We start from the raw sequence: 17,910 nt of genomic DNA on the forward strand, positions 1-17,910 counted from the left end.
GCAAGTGCTGTACACACGTCAGTTGCTTAATAAATCCTTCTTCTTTTTGAGGAGCAAACGGTTGGGTTTTGTAACAAAGCAAGAATTCTGCTCTTGGAGAGCACTTTGGACTTTGTCTTTGGAAGGTGGGATTTCATTCCAATTCCAGCCAAGACTCATAAGGGAAGATGTAAGGAAATTTTGTCATGGAGGGGTTTAGCAAAGATGTGTGACCTTACTAGCCAGGACGTGGTGAGGTGAATTTTAAAAAAGACAAGCTTCTGGGGGGCTAGAGTCCTTACACAGTATTGGTGGGAGTATTAGTAAGTACTATATCATCTACAAAGGACAATTTGTGTAGGTATAGTGATTCCACTTCTAGGAGCTCATCCTGTAGACGTACTAGTCACTTTCAAAATGAAAGATGTTTAAGAATATTAATCGTAGCAGTGTTTTTAAAACAAAGGACTGGAGATCATCTAGATATCTATGGATCAGAGGACAAGATACATAAATTGTGGTATGTCCATATACTGGAATACTATGTTGCCATTAAAAATAATGAGGTGTAACATCATCTATGTAACATTCCTGCCTGAAAAAGTTTAACCTTAATCTACTTTGTGGAACGTATCGGAAAAATCCAAACTGAGAATTACTTTGCAGACCTGGAGTAGACACTCAAAAATGTCAACCTCATAAAAGACAAAATAACTGGGAACTGTTCTAGATTGAAGGGGACTTAAAAAGATGTGACTGTTGAGTGCAAGGGGTGATACTTAATTGGAGGCTGGATTTTTAAAAAAGGACTTTTTAATTAGACACCTGGGAAAATATGATTATGGGGTATATAATAGCATTGTATCAATATTGAGTTTCCTGAATGTTTTTTGGTTTGTTTTAGGCAAGGCAACTCTTGGTTGACCTCACAAATTGCAAGGACCTTGTCAGTTTACAATCCCTTATTTTTTAAGCCTACAGCACCTGGTCTTCCTGGGTGGTCTCCCGTCCAAGTACTAACCAGGCCCGACCCTGCTTAGCTTCCGAGATCAGATGGGATTGGGCTTGTTCAGGGTAGCATGGCTGTAGACTGAGTTTCCTGAATGTGATCACTGTGTTGTTATGTAGGAGAATGTCCTTCTAAGGAGATATCTGTTGAAGTATTTAGGTATGAAATACTAACTCTTAGATAGTTTAGGAAAAGAGAGAAACAAATAAAGCAAATGTGGCATATAGTAATAATTGGCGAATCTATGTTTAAAATATGGTTGTTCATTTAAAGTAAAAAGAATGAGGATGCTCTGTATACACTGATAAGAGAAAAGCTTTAAGAAAAAATGGTAAATATTTTTTTAAAAGAAAGGTGCATAGCAGTATGTGTAGAATGCTGCATTTTTGTGGAAATGCAGAAAAGCCGACCTGGGAAGAGGTGACAAAGGCTGCCTCTGAGGAGGGGAACTGGGTGGCAATTTGTGTGTTCTGGGAACGAGACTTACTTCTCATCTCACACTTACCCTTTTAGACCTTTTGAATTTTGTGTCGTGTACATGGATAACCTATTCAGATAAGAAAAATCATAATGACTTTAAAAGAAGACTGTTTTTGGGAAAGCACTTGTGGTCAGAAAACCCCAGACCAGGATCCCCTATTCCCCAGCTGCAGACCTGACAACAAACCCCAAACAGAAGGCAGGAAAACCAGTTACTTTCACATCCTTTCCCACATCTGATCCTTATTACAGCCCAGTGAGCCAGGCAGATTCAATTGGGCCCATTTTACAGATTAGGAAAACAGGCTCAGAGAGTCTTAGCAACCTGACTAAAGCTGAACAGTGAGACACTGTTAGAGCTGGGATTGAAACCGTGTCCCTGGGATCCAGCCTGGCACCATCCCTCTTGCAGGTGACCCCTCCTAGCACTGAGGGCTAGAAGTGGCCGGAGAAGACCGGTGTGGGGAGGGCAGGGGTGGAGCCGACTTCCAGGCTCTGTGTGCTCAGCGAAGCTTAGCCCAGCCGTCTTCCCACTGCTGCTGTTACACGGGGCTCTCCGCGCAGGAAACAGAAGTCAGTGCAGGGCGCCCAGGGCAGGGGTTTGATTTACATATTTATGCACAATTGGTTTGCAGCTTATTGGGGGCCAGCAGCGTACTCAGCCAAAGAACCTCTTCCCTGAGCCTATCTGTGCTGCTTTTTACCATCTCTGTAAATCTTAAAGTGGTCTTTTTAATTAAAAAAAAAAAAAATTGAAGTAATAGATGAATGCTGTTACCAATTCACGTATTTGGAAGGCAATTTGACATTTCTGTTCAAATTTAAATCATATATATTTTGGTGTGTGATCCAACATTTATAATGGCAGATTTTTTTTTCTATGAATGTATTTACCCACATATTCAAAGAAACATGTACAAAGGTGCATTGCTTCTAAGAGAAACAAAGACACAGATCAGTAGGCCGATGATTAACTCAACGGGGCTCCAACCACATAAGGTAATTCCAAGTGCTATGGCTGATTAAAAAAAAGATTGTTAGATATGCTGACCTAGGAAGAGGTTCACAGCATATTTTTAAGTAAAAAAAAATTATCCCATTAAAAAAAATTAGCTATAAATAGCTATAAACATATCTACACCTAGACATGTGTATGTTTGAACAAACTTAGAAAACAATTTATGAGGTTAGATACCAAATTATTTGACTAGAGTGTAAAAATGGTGTTTTATTTTCATTTCTTTGAAGATTAATGAGGTTGACCATCGTTTTTTTTTTTTTTCTAAGTTGGCCAATTGTGTTTCCTCTTGTGTGCGAAGTGCTGAAATATTACTGTTCCTTGGTCTTTTGTCACACACAAATGGTGTAAAATGCTGGCACCATGTCTCATAATAAGAGTTTCTATTTAGATTTCCAGAACTTCCTTTATGAGGGTATTTTTGAAAAAAAGGTTTCTGAACTTAAAGCAGAGGACACTCAGTTTTAATGTAAAGAATTATCCTGTGCGAAGAAGGATTCTGAAAAATAAGGGAGAAGGTTCTTCCCCAAAGCGTCACTCACATCTCTTCCCTCCTTTTAAATCTACCATGTTCTTATAAAGTTTATTATTTGGTTCTTGGTGAATAATTTGAAAGTGGAGGTGGATGTTTGAAAGAGGGAAGAGTGGTGGGAACTAGAGATTGATTGCCAAGGCTAGGACGAGGGCGAAGTGAGTAATGTCCCTAGGGTACACCTGAGAGTGAAGATTCGGGAGTTGCAAATTTTAAAGATGCACAAAGTTTAGGGGGTCACTGTCAGGGTCCCACTCTATGCCCTTAACTCACCTCACTCAGGCGCCAGCCCCGTTGACCACTTCTTAATGACAGAACAAAAGATCTGTAAACAGCTATTGCACTATAAGACTAGAGCGGTAATGACTATCTCTGCGGAGCTAGACTCAAGGTGGTGATGGCAGCAAACATGACTGATTCTGCATCCAGGGCAAGGCAAGCAGAGTTTGGCATACCTTCTAAGCTAGTGTCCCAGAGCCTTTGTGTTGGCTGTGGCTCCTTCTCCGGAGCTGTTTGAAGATTAGCCTATGCTAACGGAAGAGGATCAGAGTGCACCTCTGGAGAGATAGGGATCATCCGTTTTTGTTCTTAGGATTTTTCTGATTCTCCATTCGTGGTAGCAGCCTCCACCTGCTGCTGGGTCCTTCCCAGTGAAGACTGTCAGCCCTAGGTCCAGCCTCCTGGAGAAGGGAGGCAACCTGTGGGCCCTGGGGCCTCAGAGATTCCCCTCAAATAACAATAGGAATTATTTTGTAAACTGACTGCTGGCCAGGTGAGGCATGCATCAAGTTCTTTACATCTGACACCTCCTTGAATTCTCACCACACCTTTATAGGTAAGGACTCTTGTTATCTCCATGTTATGGATGAGGAAACTGGAGCCCAGAGAAGGTAAAGGACCTGTCCCTGGACACAGAGCTAATAAGCAGCGGAGTCAGGATTTGAACCCGTAGCTCCAGAGGTGCATTCTTACCACGATGCCCCACTCTTCCATGACTCGTCAACAATGAGCCTGCTGAGGGCTGAGGGCTGGCCGCTGGACCTCAAGGTTCCCCAAGGCTAAAAGGCCTGGAGGCCCTCAGAATTCTAGAGTATTTTCAGGATGTCACTGTGGGGTTTCCGTCTTCCCCTGGTGGGAGGTTCCAAGAAGCACCGGTTGTCCCATTTCCCCGAGGGGAGGGGGAGTGTGGGTTGGGACACGTCCTCTTTTAAGGTTCTGTCTTGCTGCTTTTGACCACTTCCTCTTTTCCCTGGGGCGGAGGCAGCTGTGGCTGCACTAATGGCAGCCGTCCAGGCAGTGGCCGAGGAGGCCTCTGAGCCTCTCTTGGAGGACTCACCCAGCTGGGCTGAGGACACTTCTCCACTTCCATCCCCTCCTCCCCGAGGTCCTCCCCAGAGCCCTGGAAAGCAATGTGTATGTGCGGGGATGGGGGTGAGCAGTTTCCCCAAACAACTTTCCATCAGCCACACAGAAAATGCTGACTGACCTCGGGTCTGGCCACCCTCCATTCAGGCTCTGCATGGGCTGAATCTGCTTCCAGCAACTTCCTTGGACCCCTGCCAGACAGCCAGACTGCTCTGGATGCCCAGGGAGGCAAGGACCCCAGCCCTGGGTAGAAGACGCAGCTCAGCACTGGGCACCTCAACAGGGAAAGCCCTGTGTGGCCTGGGAAGAGGGTGGGTGTTGAGAGATGCAGGTTCCACACCTGGCTCTGCCGCCGTTAGCTGGGGACTTTGGGCAAACCGCTTTTCTTCTTGGAGCCTCAGTTTCCTCATCTATGCAATGAACCTAAATAATAACACCTCCAAAGGGTCGCAGTAAGAGCAGAGCCTACAGCTGGCCTGAGCCACTCAAGGTCCCCCCACCCACAGCCAGCCTCGGCTGAGGAAAGCCGCTCACAGCCACTCCAGGTCTGTTTCCCGCTTCTGTCCTGTCTCCACTTGGTCTGTCCCAGCAGCCCCTGGGCTCAGGCCGACAACGGCCACCATGCTTCTCTACAGCCTCTCAGCCTCATCTAGCCAGTTCGGTGAAACACCATCATCGATCATCGTTAGGGTGTGCCCAGCTCCATGCTGCACCAAAGCCCCGGGCTTGTTTTTTTATTGTGGTAAAGTATGCATAACATAAAAGGAACTATCTTATTTATTATTTACTTATTTATTTATTTTTAATGCCTACAGCACCTGGTCTTCCTAGGTGGTCTCCCATCCCAGTACCAACCAGGCCCGACCCTGCTTAGTTTCCAAGATCAGACAAGATCAGGCTCGTTCAGGGTGGCATGGCTATAGACTCATTTAAACTTTTTAAAGTGTATAGTTGTGCAGCTTTAAGTACATTCCCATCGTTCTGTAATCATCGCCATCATCATCTTCAGAACCTTTCCATCTTCCCAGGCTGAAACTCTGTCCTCATTAAACTAAACCCCCCACAGCCCTTCCCCACAGCCCCTAACAACCACCATCCCACAAATTCTCTGAACTTGATTACATGTTTCATGGGAGTGGAATCATACAGTATTTATCTTTTAATGACTGGTTTATTTTATTAGATAATGTCCTCAAGATTCGTCCATGCCCTAGCATGTGTCAGAATTTCCCTCCTTTTCATGGTTGGATAATATTCCATTGTATGTATAGACCACATTTTGCTTACTCATTCATCCGTCAGTGGGCATTTGCATTGCTTCCACATCTTGGCTTTTGTGAAAAATGCTGCTATGCACATGCTGCTATGTGCAAATATCAGTTTGGGTCCCTGTTTTCAGTTATACCCAGAAGTGGGATTGCTAGATCATTTGATTTTTTTTTTTTTTTGAGGAACTACCCAAAGTACTGGGATTTTAAGTGGGGCCCAGGCATTGGGGAAGACCCCAGAGCCATACTGTGGACAGAGAGGTGTGGAATCAGGAGCTAAACATCGTGGGTTCAGATCCTGGCTCTGCCGCCTCGCAGAGGTGTGACCTTGGGCAAGTCGCGTACCCTCTGTGCACTTCGGTTTCCCCAGCGGCAACGTGGGATGAGGGCAGTACCCGCCTCGCGGGGCTGTGGTGGTGACAAGAGTATTTACTTAGAAGGCGCCTGGCACTCAGGAAGTACTAGAGACCGTTGGCTCTGGTCACTGGTGCTCCTTGCTCTTGCCGAGGTCTGATCCCGAAATCTTAGTGCTGCTGATACCACACCCGCCAGCCCCTCTGTGCAGCGTCCCTTTGGAGCTGGCCCTGGTCCCTCCTCAATCCTCAGATATCTTCTTCTCCTTTTCTGGTTTTCTGGAAATCTCCATCTGGAGGGAATTCCTTTCTCCTTGACCATAACTTAAGCTTTTAAAGACAAAAGCCAGGAAGTAATATTAGCCTTATATCAACTCGCGAGAGCTGGAGCCCAGACCAGAGGGGAAGCTTGACACTGCCCAACAGGCTGGTGTGGGCACAAGCAAAGAGGAGCCTTCTTCTTTCTGTTGACCTTGAACATGCTGTTCTTGATGACTCTGGGCCCTGAGTTTGGGAGGGGGCGAGGGGAGCAGGGACGATGACTGAAGACAGGCCACAGCCATGATTACAGGGAAGGGGAAGAGGCTCTCTGGACCAGGATGAAAGGAGACAGTGGTTTGTGCTTTTTTCTTGGGAAGAGTCAGCTGGAGGGCCCGGTTAAGTGAGGGGTGGCTGTGGAGATGAGATTACCCCTGACCCTGGACCAGCAGCCTGGGCTCCATCTCTGGGCCAGGACAGTCCCGCCTCTGGTGGAGGCTAAACTGGTATGAGGATGCTGCCTGTCAAGCCTACCTGGTCTGGGCCCCCATCACAGCCCTGCCCTTGGGGAGCGGCTTCTGCTGGCCGGGGGTGATTCCAGGAGTGAGGTAGAGGCCAGAGCTGGCAGCCTGAGGACGTTGTCCTTGAGGACCCACTTCTAGATTCGCCACCTCTGCCCGTGACTGGAGGGGATGGAAAAGCCTCTGAGATAACCCACCTAATTTCTCCCCAATTCCTTTTCCTTCCTCTTTCCTTTCCCATTTGTGTTTTCTCTGTTCCTGTCACCTCGTGCCAGGTGGTAGGTGATTTTGAAATTTACAAAGCAGTGCACTTTAGTTTGTCAAAATCAAGAACCTGGTATGGGGTCGGCGCTCAAGACCTAATTTAGTGAATGACTTTTTGCATGGCCCTCCGGCAGAGCTCATTAACTGGGATTCCCGTTCCCCCTGACCCTCTTCCCTTGCACTGTCAAAACCAGGGCTGTCTGAACTATTTGCAGAGATCCCAGATGGGGCACTAATACCTGCTATGAGGTATTATATAGAACATGCTGTGAGGATTAAGTAGAGTAACATGTCAAAAATGCCTGGCATATCACAGTTATGAAAAAATTAGTTATCTTTTATTTTAAAAATTATATGTATGAAGAAAGGACATCGTTAAAAAAAAAAGTTATAAGTTATTGAACACCTGTGATAGCCCAGGTGCTGCAGTGTTGGAATTCTGCCCAACAAGAGTTGAGCTGACTTTCCCAGTCTGGACCAGAAGGGGTAACACTCATCCCCTAAAAGGTCATCACCCTGGGAACAGCACACAGTGAGGGACAGGTGGGAAGAAGAACCAGCTGTGTGTCCTTAGGCAAATTGCCTATCTTCTCTGAGCCCCTGTTTCCTGATCTGTAAGGTCAGGCTGGAAATCCCCCCTCACCCTGCCGTTGGGGTGGGAGTCAGATGAGATCAAACAAGTGGTCAGTCTGGGCAAGTAGGAAAGTGCCGCCTGGCTAAGCAGAGAGGTGGCTGTCCACGGGAGACAAGCTGCCACCTTGCCTTGACTGAAACACCTGCCTCAGCTACTAAAGCCATTTCTAAAGAAGCTCAGAGGGCACCCTCCTAGAAGCTAAAACTGTGCCTTTCTCCAGAGCTCCAGGCCATCAGGAAAAGGACATTCCACAAGGTCCCTCCAAAGACAGTGGAGCTGTCATTATTCTTCCCGGTGACATGTAGGGCGGCCGAGCCCAGGGGTGGTTACGGAAGCCCAGTGGATGGGCAGCACTTACCCTGGAGGGCCAGCCGGATGACTTGCCACTGCCTTTCCTGCCATTCACACAGAGCGTTGGGACAGTGGTGACATACTGCTACTTGCAATTATTCATGCTGCTTGCAGCATTCACAAAGTACTTGCTATGTGCCAGTCACTTACCTAAGTGGTTTGTAAGATTATCTCCTTTAATCCTCATAGCAAACTTATGAGGCAGCTACTATTATCTTCATTTTACAGATGAGCAAACTGAGGCACAGAGAGGTTAGGTATTTTGCCCAAGGCCACACGGAGGAGCCAAGCCTGGACCCTGGTCATCTGAAGCCAGGTCATCTGAAACCAGAGCTTGTGCAGGTAAACATGCCATACTGCCACAAGCCAGAGGAGGACAAGTAGAGAGCTGGGTAGAGGGAAGAAGCAAAGTAAGTCCCAAGTCTCATATGAACCTTTCAGTAATACTGGTGTTGAGGAGTCACAGACTTCATGAGGAGGGCGTCACTGGCTCTATTTTACAGATGAGAAACCGGGAGCATAGAAAGTTGAGTTGTCCAAGGAAGGGAGCCACGTTCTGCACAAGAGGTGTCTGCTGTAGAGCTTTGCTCTTTCAATGATCCCACCACCTTATCTTGCCTCTTCAGCCATTTGGTCCAAGTCCGATCTGTCTTGGGAACCCTGGGACCTGGAGCCCAGGCCTGGAATAGACACACGGGGCATCTGCAGACGTTTTCTGAAATCACGTGAGAGCCCAGTTGTTTCAGCTTGCTGCTCCTTTGGGTGGGAGAGAGGGAATGTGGCAGGAAGTATAGTGGCCTTGCATCTTCCGGGCATGGCTGATTGCCTGAGCCTGAACCCTGCCGAAATGGAGCGTTTTGAAAAAAGAGTCATGTCGCAGAAGTCGCATCGCCTTCACTTTTGGGGGAGTCAAAGCAAAAAGAAAGTTCTAGGAGGCACCCAGATTGAAAATTACATTCATTATCCATCCATCCACATACCTACCCATTTCTGTTCTTCCAGCCACCCATCCATTTACCTACCCACCCATCATATATCCGTCCATCCACCCCGCCATTCACCCACCCACCTACGCACTCACCCACTCATGTGTCCGACCACCCTGCCAGCCAGCCAGCCAGCCCTTTGTCATCTGTCCATTTGTTTGTTCAGCAAGCTCTCAGCTAGGCTCCAGTTTTGTGCCAGGTCCTAGAAACAACACACACATGCTCACACCACCCCCTAAGCAGAAAAGAGGAAGTCTCATAGGAAAAAAAGCCATTACTTCATTTCTTTTTACTGCCGATATATTCCATGGTATGGATAGACCACATTTTGTTTATCCACCCGTCAGTGGATGAACATCTGGGTTGTTTCCTCCTTTTGGAGGTTATGAATAATGTTCATAATAACATTCATTTACAAGTTTTTGTGTAGACGTATGTTTTCAATTCTCTTGGCTGCACACCTGGGAGCGGAATTGCTGAGTCATACAGTAACTCTGCATTTAACGCTTTGAGGAACTGCCGGGCTGTTTTCCAAAGCATCTGCCCCATTTTACATTCCCACCAGCTGTGTGTGAGGTTCCGGTTTCCCCCTCATCCTGGTGAGCACTTGTTATTGTATGCCTTTTTAACATGTTGGCCGTCCTCGTGGGTGTAAAGTCGTATCTCATGTGACTTCAGTTTGCATTTCCCAGGTGGCTGACGACGTCGAGCACCTTTTCATGTGCTTGTTGTCCGTTTGTATTCCTTCTTCGGAAAAATGTCTGTTTGGATTTTTGCCCATTTTTAAATTGGGGTATTCATCTTATTGAATTGTAAGACTTCTTTATATATGATAAATACAAGTCTCTTATCACATACATGATTTCCAAATATCTTCTCCCATTCTGTGGGCTCTAGTTCTTTTTCATGGTGCCCTTTGCCACCTGATTATTAGAGTCCACATCTGCATGCTAAGATATTTGAGAAGTGCAGAAATGTATAGAGAGGTTGAAAAATAGCAACTCAGAGACCACCATAATTAGTATTTAATCCTGTTTTTATTTTAGTCAGTTCAATTTTGTATTTATTTCTTGACAAGTAATATTTATACACGTACAGAATCCTAAAGATTTAAAAATAAGTCTCCTGCCCTTAGCCCCAGCCATCCAAACTCCTCCCTAGGGAGAGCCACTGTTACCACTCTCAGTGATCTCTCTGAGACAGTTTATACACATGGACATGTACACATGAATTTCCCCTTAACTTGTAGGATCTTACCGATTCTACTCAGCATCTGTCAACAGATCCTTTCCAGCTTTTTAGCTCTATGCTGCTTGGTTTCCTTCTATAGTTAGGAATCACAGTGAAGATACAACGTATCTTCATCAGTTGTCTGAGGCAGAGCAGGAACTCATTCCAGTGTCAGCAAGAGCATTTGTTGGAGGGTGTTAGGTGGCTGGCGGACCTTCCAGGAAAGCAAATCTAGAATCTACACGGCTGGGAGCAAAGCACAACCAGGCATCGGCTAGCCCCAGTGGAGCAGTGCCCTTGCTCGGGCTGGGCGCAGACGACACTCCTGGCTCTGCTGGGCTCAGAGGTTTCAGCCTTCTATCCTGCTGTTGCTGGATGTCTTTGCCACTGTCTTCTCCAGTTACCCGCTTTCTGACACCTGCTTCTCCAGTTGCCAGCTTTGGAACACAAGCCTGGTGCTGGTGCACCCACAGACCAGGTGGGTCTTCTAGGTGGCATGCCCCAGGGATAGGAGGGGAGATTTCACTGGGCAGTCAAAATGAATGGCAGAAACCCACTACATAAAACTTTCAGTATATATAAATTATAAAATTATACTTCTTCTGAATAAAAAAGCAGTACATGAGTGAGAGGTGACATCTTGTAATGGTTAAGTGTGCACAGTGTGGGGGCTGCTGCCTGGGTTCAAGTCGCACCTCTGTCCCTTATCAGCCTTGTGACCTTAGGCTGGATTTGAACTTCTTCATGCCCAACTTCCTCATTGATGAAATGGGATGATGATAGAACCTCCATCACAGGGTCGGGCTGAGGACTGAATGAGTTCCTAGATGTTAAGGTTCAGGACTGTACCTGGCCCATTGTATTTGCTGTGTTATTGCTCTTATGCCCCCTACATTTCATTATGAATGATTTAGAACACACAGAAAAAGCGAACAAATTGTACAGCAAGCCTCCATATAACTACCATCAATGATTCCACCAGGAACATTTTACCGTATGTGTTTTATCACATCTCTATGCATCTATGTCTCTTTCCCAGTGGATCTTAATTTTAATGCATTTCAGAGTCATGGCAATTGTATATATGTCACTATATTTTTTAAAGCAACTCTCAACTGTTAGTTTAAATAGCATGTGTATAAAACTTGTCCTGTCATTCCCCTTAACATCATGAGTCTTACGGGCGAGATGGAATTCGTCAGGTAGAGGGAGAGGGGGAGAAGCAGGGAGTTCCTGACCGTGGAAATAGCTTGTGCATAGGAGTGCCACACTAGAATATGGGGCCGTCTGAGCAGGGTGAGCATACAGTGTCCTTTTTAAATGGACGTTTTGAATTTCTTGTTCAGATTTTATTTAGAGAGAAGCAGAAGAAGAGGACCTAGGAAAGGGCAAAGAAGGGAGAGTTTCAGGTGGCAGAGCCCTGCCTGTCTCCTGCTCCCTGGACAATTCTGCTCTGCCCCAAACTTGCAAGCCCCACTGAGCAAAGCAAACTCTTTGTATCGGTTAGCTATCGCTGTGTAACAAATCACTTCCAAACTTACTGGCTTAAAGCACAACACACATTGATTATCTCTCATGGTTTCTATAGGTCAAGAGTTCGGGCAGGGTGGGGTGGTTCTGGCTGAGGGTCTCCTGTGCAGTTGCAGGCGAGTGCTGACTTAGGCGGGGATCATCTCAAAGACTTCTTCACTTTCGTAGGTGGTGCCTGAGCTGGGAAGACCTGATCCGAGTTGGGGCTGGAGTGTATGGGGCTCCCTTGACATGTCTTTTTGTGCAGTCTTCCTAAGCAGTCTCTCTAGCATAGTGAGTTCAGGTTACCTGGTCTTCTGAAGTCAGGACACAAGGCATGTGTCGTGAGCCAGGCAGAAGCTGTCATCCATTGTCCCTTCTGTTGCATTCTGTTGAGTCAATTATAAAAACTTACAAGGATCAGCTAGGTTCAAGGAAGAGAAACCTGGACACCACCTCTCAATGGAAAAATGTCAGGGTCACATTGTGGCAGAGCAGATGGGATGGTCGGATGTCTTGGAAAATGCAGTCGCCCACAGCTGTCTTTTGAATAGACAAGAAGGCAGTTTAGCCACCATCAATTATTTCCCAAGCATGTTCTGTGGGGGTCTCACCCTCACACCTTACATCAAACTTGTCAGCTACCAGCTCATCTTCGGCTATTCCAGTTCTCCTGGAGGCCTGTGGAAAAGCAGTTTTTCTCTATCTTGCTTGCTACCTCACGTACCAGGTAGGATAGTGCCAACCCCAAATTTGCGTTCACCCAGAACCCTAGAATGTCACCATATTTGTAAATAGGGTCTTTCCTAAAGTGATTAGTTAAAATAAGGTCATGTTGGGTTAGGACGGGCCCCAAATGCAATGACTGGTGTCCTTATAAAAAGAAGAGAGGACCCAGACACACGGAGAAGATGACGTGAAGTCCCAGAGACACACAGAGAGAATACCATGCGACCACAGTGGCACGAATTAGAGTGCTGCATCTGCACAGCAAGGGACACCGAGGGTTGCTGGCAGCTGCCGGAGCTGGAAGAGAGGCGTGGAACAGACTCCTTCAGAGCCTCCAGAAGGAACTAACCCCGCCAACACCTTGATGTTGGATTTCTGGCCTCCTGAACCATTAGACAATAGATTTCTCTTATTTTAAGCCACCCAGTTAGTGGCACTTCATTTCTGCAGCCGCAGTAAACTAATGCACTTTGTCAGTGACATTTTGGCCCCTTACAAATTGGTGCTCTGGCTGCCTGGTTGGCAGCTTAAGTCAGACTGAGAGTGGTTCAGTCTGTGAAAGGATGTGCCCTGCGGACGTTTCGCTGTGTGGCTGAAGTTGGCGATAGCAGCAGGAGAGAGTCGGACAGGGCTACCTCTGTTGACGGGGGATTTTAGTAACAGATGAGTCATGAGACACTGATGTGTGTTTGCTTGCTCAGGTCTTTATTTACTTTTCATTTCTTTAATTTGAAAATCCAGATTGGCCTTCCCAGGTGTGTCCTGAGTGTCCCCATCTCTGAAGTTGCTGTGATCCTGTCAACATGGGCACTGTTTGCAATGGCAACAAGCTGTGACCTTTAGAACCAAGAGAAATACTGCCCTTGTGGATTCAGGCCTTCTGTCCACACTCGGGGCTGTAAACTATGATCCACCAAAAATGCGGAGGGCTTGGGGCAGGAGACAGGAACATAGCTGCCCCTAGGGGAAGGCTCTGCCCCTCCTCTGCTGGAATGAAGGCCTGGGAAAGGCTTTCAGGGTCCCCGCCTGCTGCACTCACCGCGTGACCCACCTTGTGACCCTCAAAAGCAATCAGGCATTTCTCTTGGGGCCTTTGCACTTGCTGGAGAAGTTCCCTCTCTAACACCCCACTTAGGGCTCCTCCTCATGTCGTGCTCAAATGTGACCTCCCTCCAAGAGGCCTTTGTGATGCCATATGTAAATCCCTTCCTCACCTACCCCTTTATGTCTACCCACTATGTGAAAGCACTCGCCTCCATCCGAAATGATCTCGAAATGATCTCGTTAACGGGCTTCCTCATTTGTGGTCTGTCTTCCCATTGGAATGTAAGAACCACAGAGATTTGGGGTCCCTTTTTGTATATCCAGCTTCTGTAACAGTGCCTGGCAAATGGCAAGTGTTTTTGGTTAACGTCTGTCGAGTGACAAAATGCCTCAGCCAAGAATGCACAACCAGAAGGAAAGAATGGCTCGACCAATGCTTCCTGCTTCCAGCTTGGCTCCCTCACCCCACATGCAATGATTATGCCAAACCAGAAATCTGTCCAGGTGATGCTTCCGCTCTAAGACCTCTGGTAGCTCCCCATTGCCCCCAGGAAAAGTCCAAATGCCATTGCGAGACTCAACGGGCCCCGCACGAGTCGAGCCCTGTTTTCCTTCCGGGCACGTGCACCCTTCGCTAGGCGGAAATGAGTCACTCTCCAGAGCGTGTGCCACGCGCGTTCTTCCCCGCTGTCCGAAATCCCGCCCTCCCTCGTCTCCTGCCCATTAGGCTGACAGCTCCTATCCTTTCACTAGTCTCACTGTTAGGATCGCCACCTTCAGGAAGCCTTTCCAACTCTCTTTTCTCAAACCTGCATTAATCACTTCTTTTCCCTCAACCTCCTTTGCCTTATCTCCTATATCGTAATCATAGTTCTGTGAGTTTTGGCAAATGCATGAAGTTGTGTGATTTCCCCCACAAAGGAGATATTAAATACTCTACCCCTCACCCCAATTCCTTTATGCTCTTTTGCAGTCGACCCCTCTTCCCATCCCTGTCCCCTGACGAGCAGTGATCTATTTCCTGTCCCCATGGTTTTGTCTTTTCCAGAATGTTGTATCTACGGAGTCCTACTTTTGGAGCCTTCTGATTCGGGCATCTTTCCCTTAGCATGACGCACTTCAGGTTCATCCCTGGTGCCGAGCCTGTCAATAGTTTATCCCCTTTTATTGCCCAGTGCTCTGCCAGGGTCTGTTTATCCAGTCACTAGGTAAAAAACATTTGTGTTGTTGCCAGTCTTCATTGATGATGAATAACGCTACTGTCAACATTAGCACATAGATTTTCGCGTGGACACGTTTTCATTTCTCTTGGGTAAACACCTAGCCTTGCGATTGCTCTCTTACAGTAGGCGTATATTGAAGAACCTGCCCAGCTGTTCTCCCAGGAGGCCGTGCCATCTCACTTTCCCTCCGGTTGCTCCACATCCTCTCTAGCATGGGGTGTTGCCAGTCGTTTTTAGTTCAGCCATTTTCACAAGTGTGTAATCAATTTGTTTTTTACTTGCCTGTCTCTTCCCCCAGCTGTGATCTCCTGATTGAGAATGAATCTTTCTTCTTCTTATCCTTAGCATTCAGAGGAGAGACAGACACATCGTAGGTAGTAAGTAAATGCTTGTGGGCCAAATGACTAAATGAGTGATCTATTGAATTGGTGTTTAAGGAGAATTTGTCTCAAATTCCATTGGGGGAGGTTTAGTCAATGCCCACTCTCCCAAAGGAACTCATTATAAGGTAGTCTTTCTGGAATCCACTAGGCAAAACCTCCTTAGCATTATGGCTAATATCTTCCTATATCTGCCCAAAGTGCCTAGACTGCTTTCAATCTCTGAAAAAGCTCACCATGTGTTCCTTCCCTGTTGTTTCAGCAGAACACATTGGTGCCCATACTAGAGGGTGCGAAAGAATCATGGGGCGTAGATGGGAGTGTTTAAAATGCAGATCCCCAGGCCCCATCCCCAAGGATCTGATTCAGTAGGCCCAGCACCTCTGAGTGTGTCTCAGATCTCCCTGAGGGCCCCCAGGAGAGGCAGAGTCCTCTGTGGGAGAGGAAATAATCCCAGATCATGAAGAAGTCACCAGGTTTCAAATTCCAGCTCTGCTGCCCGCTAGCGGGTCACCTCTGTGAGACACTTAGTGCCTCTGAGCTTCAGGTTCCTTATCTGTAAAACAGACATGAAAATAATCGAGCCTCTCAACTTTGTTGTGAGGACTAAATGTGTTTACTGCGTGAAGGATCCTGGCACAAGGTAAGTATTCAATAAATGTTACCGAGTTCGGTAAACCACGAGATTTTAATGCTTCCTTCCCCCCACTTAGCTAACTGCCTTATATTTTAATGTTTTTATTGATGCCTAACATAAGGCGGAAAAGTACACTTAAGTGGACGGTTCAGTGAATTTTCACGTGCAGAACACACCCATGTAGCCAGTGCCCCACGGGGAAACGGAACACGCCCGCGTCTCCGGGACTCGCCTTGGCTCCCTTCTCGCCACCACCTTCCAAAGCGACCAGTCCCCCGGTCTCTGACAGCCTCGATTTTTAAAAACAGTTTGGTTTTCTAGTATCTCTAAGACATGCTTGGCAAAGAATAGTCAGAAAACACGGGAAGCAGAAAAACAAATCACAGATAACACATTCACAGAAAAAGTCTTTTAAAAATATTTTTTATTAAGATATAACACACATAAAGTTGCCTAGTTATATGTAGAAGGCTCAATACATTTTCATCAAGAGACCACCTCATGTAACCACCAGATCAAAACTGAGACCGCCACAGCACTTCCTTTCCCAAGATCTGTCCTTCTGGCCCCTCCCTGGTCAAAGGGAACCACTATTCTGACTTCTTAGGGCATTTGTCAGCTTTGCCCCAAAAGCCTTGTTTATAACAAGCTTCTCTTTCTCTGGTGCTTTTGGAGAACTCTTGTACATCCTTCAAGACCCAGTTTTGAGATCACCTCATCTGAGAAGTCTTCCCAGCCCCCTCCAACCCAGCCGTCACCATCCTGCAGGAGTCACACCTCTTCTGTGGTCTCCCTCTTGAGTGGTAAATGGGATGCCCTATTTACCTAATGCAGGGTATAGTGGGTTGCATTGTGACTCACCCCCTCCACCGCAAAAAAAGATCTAAGTCCTAACCCCCTGTACCAGAGAACATAACCTTAGTTGGAAAGAAGGTCTTTGCAGATATAATTGAATTAAGGCTCTCAAGATGAAATCATACTAGATTTAGGCTCTAAATCCTTATCAGAGAAAGGAGAGGGAGATTTGAGACACAGACGTGGGGAAGATGGCCACTGAGGATGGAGGGAGAGATCAGAGGGATGCAGCTCCACGTCACGGAACACCAAGGATCGCCAGCAGCCACCAGAAGCTAAGAGAGCGAGGCATGGGATGGGTTCTCCCCTCGAGCCTCTGCGGGAGCCAACTCTGCTCACACTTCGGTTTCAGACTTCTGGCCTCCAGAACTGGGCAAATCAATTTTTTGCTGCTTTGAGCCACCAGTCTGTGGTACTTTGTCATGCAGCCCCCAGGACACTAATACACAGGCTCTGGTTTGGACTAAGGACTTGGTGTTTGTTGAATGGATGAAAGAACTGAGTAAGGGGGCTTGCTGGCCCGTGGTGGGAACAAAAGGGAGGTACCAGGATGATTTCTTCCTCTGTGCTGGCCGCCTCATGTAGCTCTGTGACAACTGCAGAACCCTTGAATTGCCCACATGATATCATTTCCCCTCCCTGCTGCCAAGAGATACTCTGTTTTGTCACATACCCATGGGGACCCTCAGATGACTGGGGAAGCTGACCATGTCCCCAACATATAGCCAGATGTGGAATCCTATTCCTTGGAGAGTAACTGAGGCCAAATGGGCTGGTGACCAGATTTTGGGGAAAGGTGCCAGGGGCTTTGGGGAAGGTTTCCTCTTTTTGGCTTTTTCCTTTCAGGTCTGGTTGCCAGGTATGGCAGATATGGAAAGAATATTTGTCTTATTGGTGCTCTTGAACTTCTGATTGCTCTGTGCCCACCCCTCAACCCCTCTTGGGCTTCCAGTGACATAAGGTTATAGATGGCCTTTTTATGGAAGCTGAACACATCCTAACTGATACTCCAGCCGCTACGGGTAGGGACTTTTGTTTTCAGCAATGCAGATTGAGAAACTGAGGCTCAGAGGAATTAAGTCACTTCATTGCAGACACAAGGTAGATAAGTGGCAGAGCCAGGATTCACACCCACGCCTGTCTGTCTCTATGTCCTGCATCTTCAGCCACTCCTACACACTGTTGCTCTTGGTTTTAAACCATCTCTCTTGATTTCACATGAGTCTTAGGGTCTTGGAAAGCCCAGTGGCAGGGGGGTTCTCGGCACAGCAGGGACATGTGTGTA

The 17,910-nt window shown here is 46.9% G+C and overlaps 2 pseudogenes; both read right to left on the reverse strand.

Moving 5' to 3' along the window:
* Positions 1-951: 951 nt before the first annotated feature.
* LOC118611773 lies at positions 952-1,070 on the reverse strand (annotated as a pseudogene).
* A 4,119-nt stretch (positions 1,071-5,189) lies between these two features.
* LOC118611578 lies at positions 5,190-5,308 on the reverse strand (annotated as a pseudogene).
* Positions 5,309-17,910: the final 12,602 nt, after the last annotated feature.

This window comes from Rousettus aegyptiacus, unplaced genomic scaffold (genome assembly GCF_014176215.1).
Source record: "Rousettus aegyptiacus isolate mRouAeg1 unplaced genomic scaffold, mRouAeg1.p scaffold_m13_p_14, whole genome shotgun sequence".
Lineage (NCBI taxonomy): Eukaryota > Metazoa > Chordata > Mammalia > Chiroptera > Pteropodidae > Rousettus > Rousettus aegyptiacus.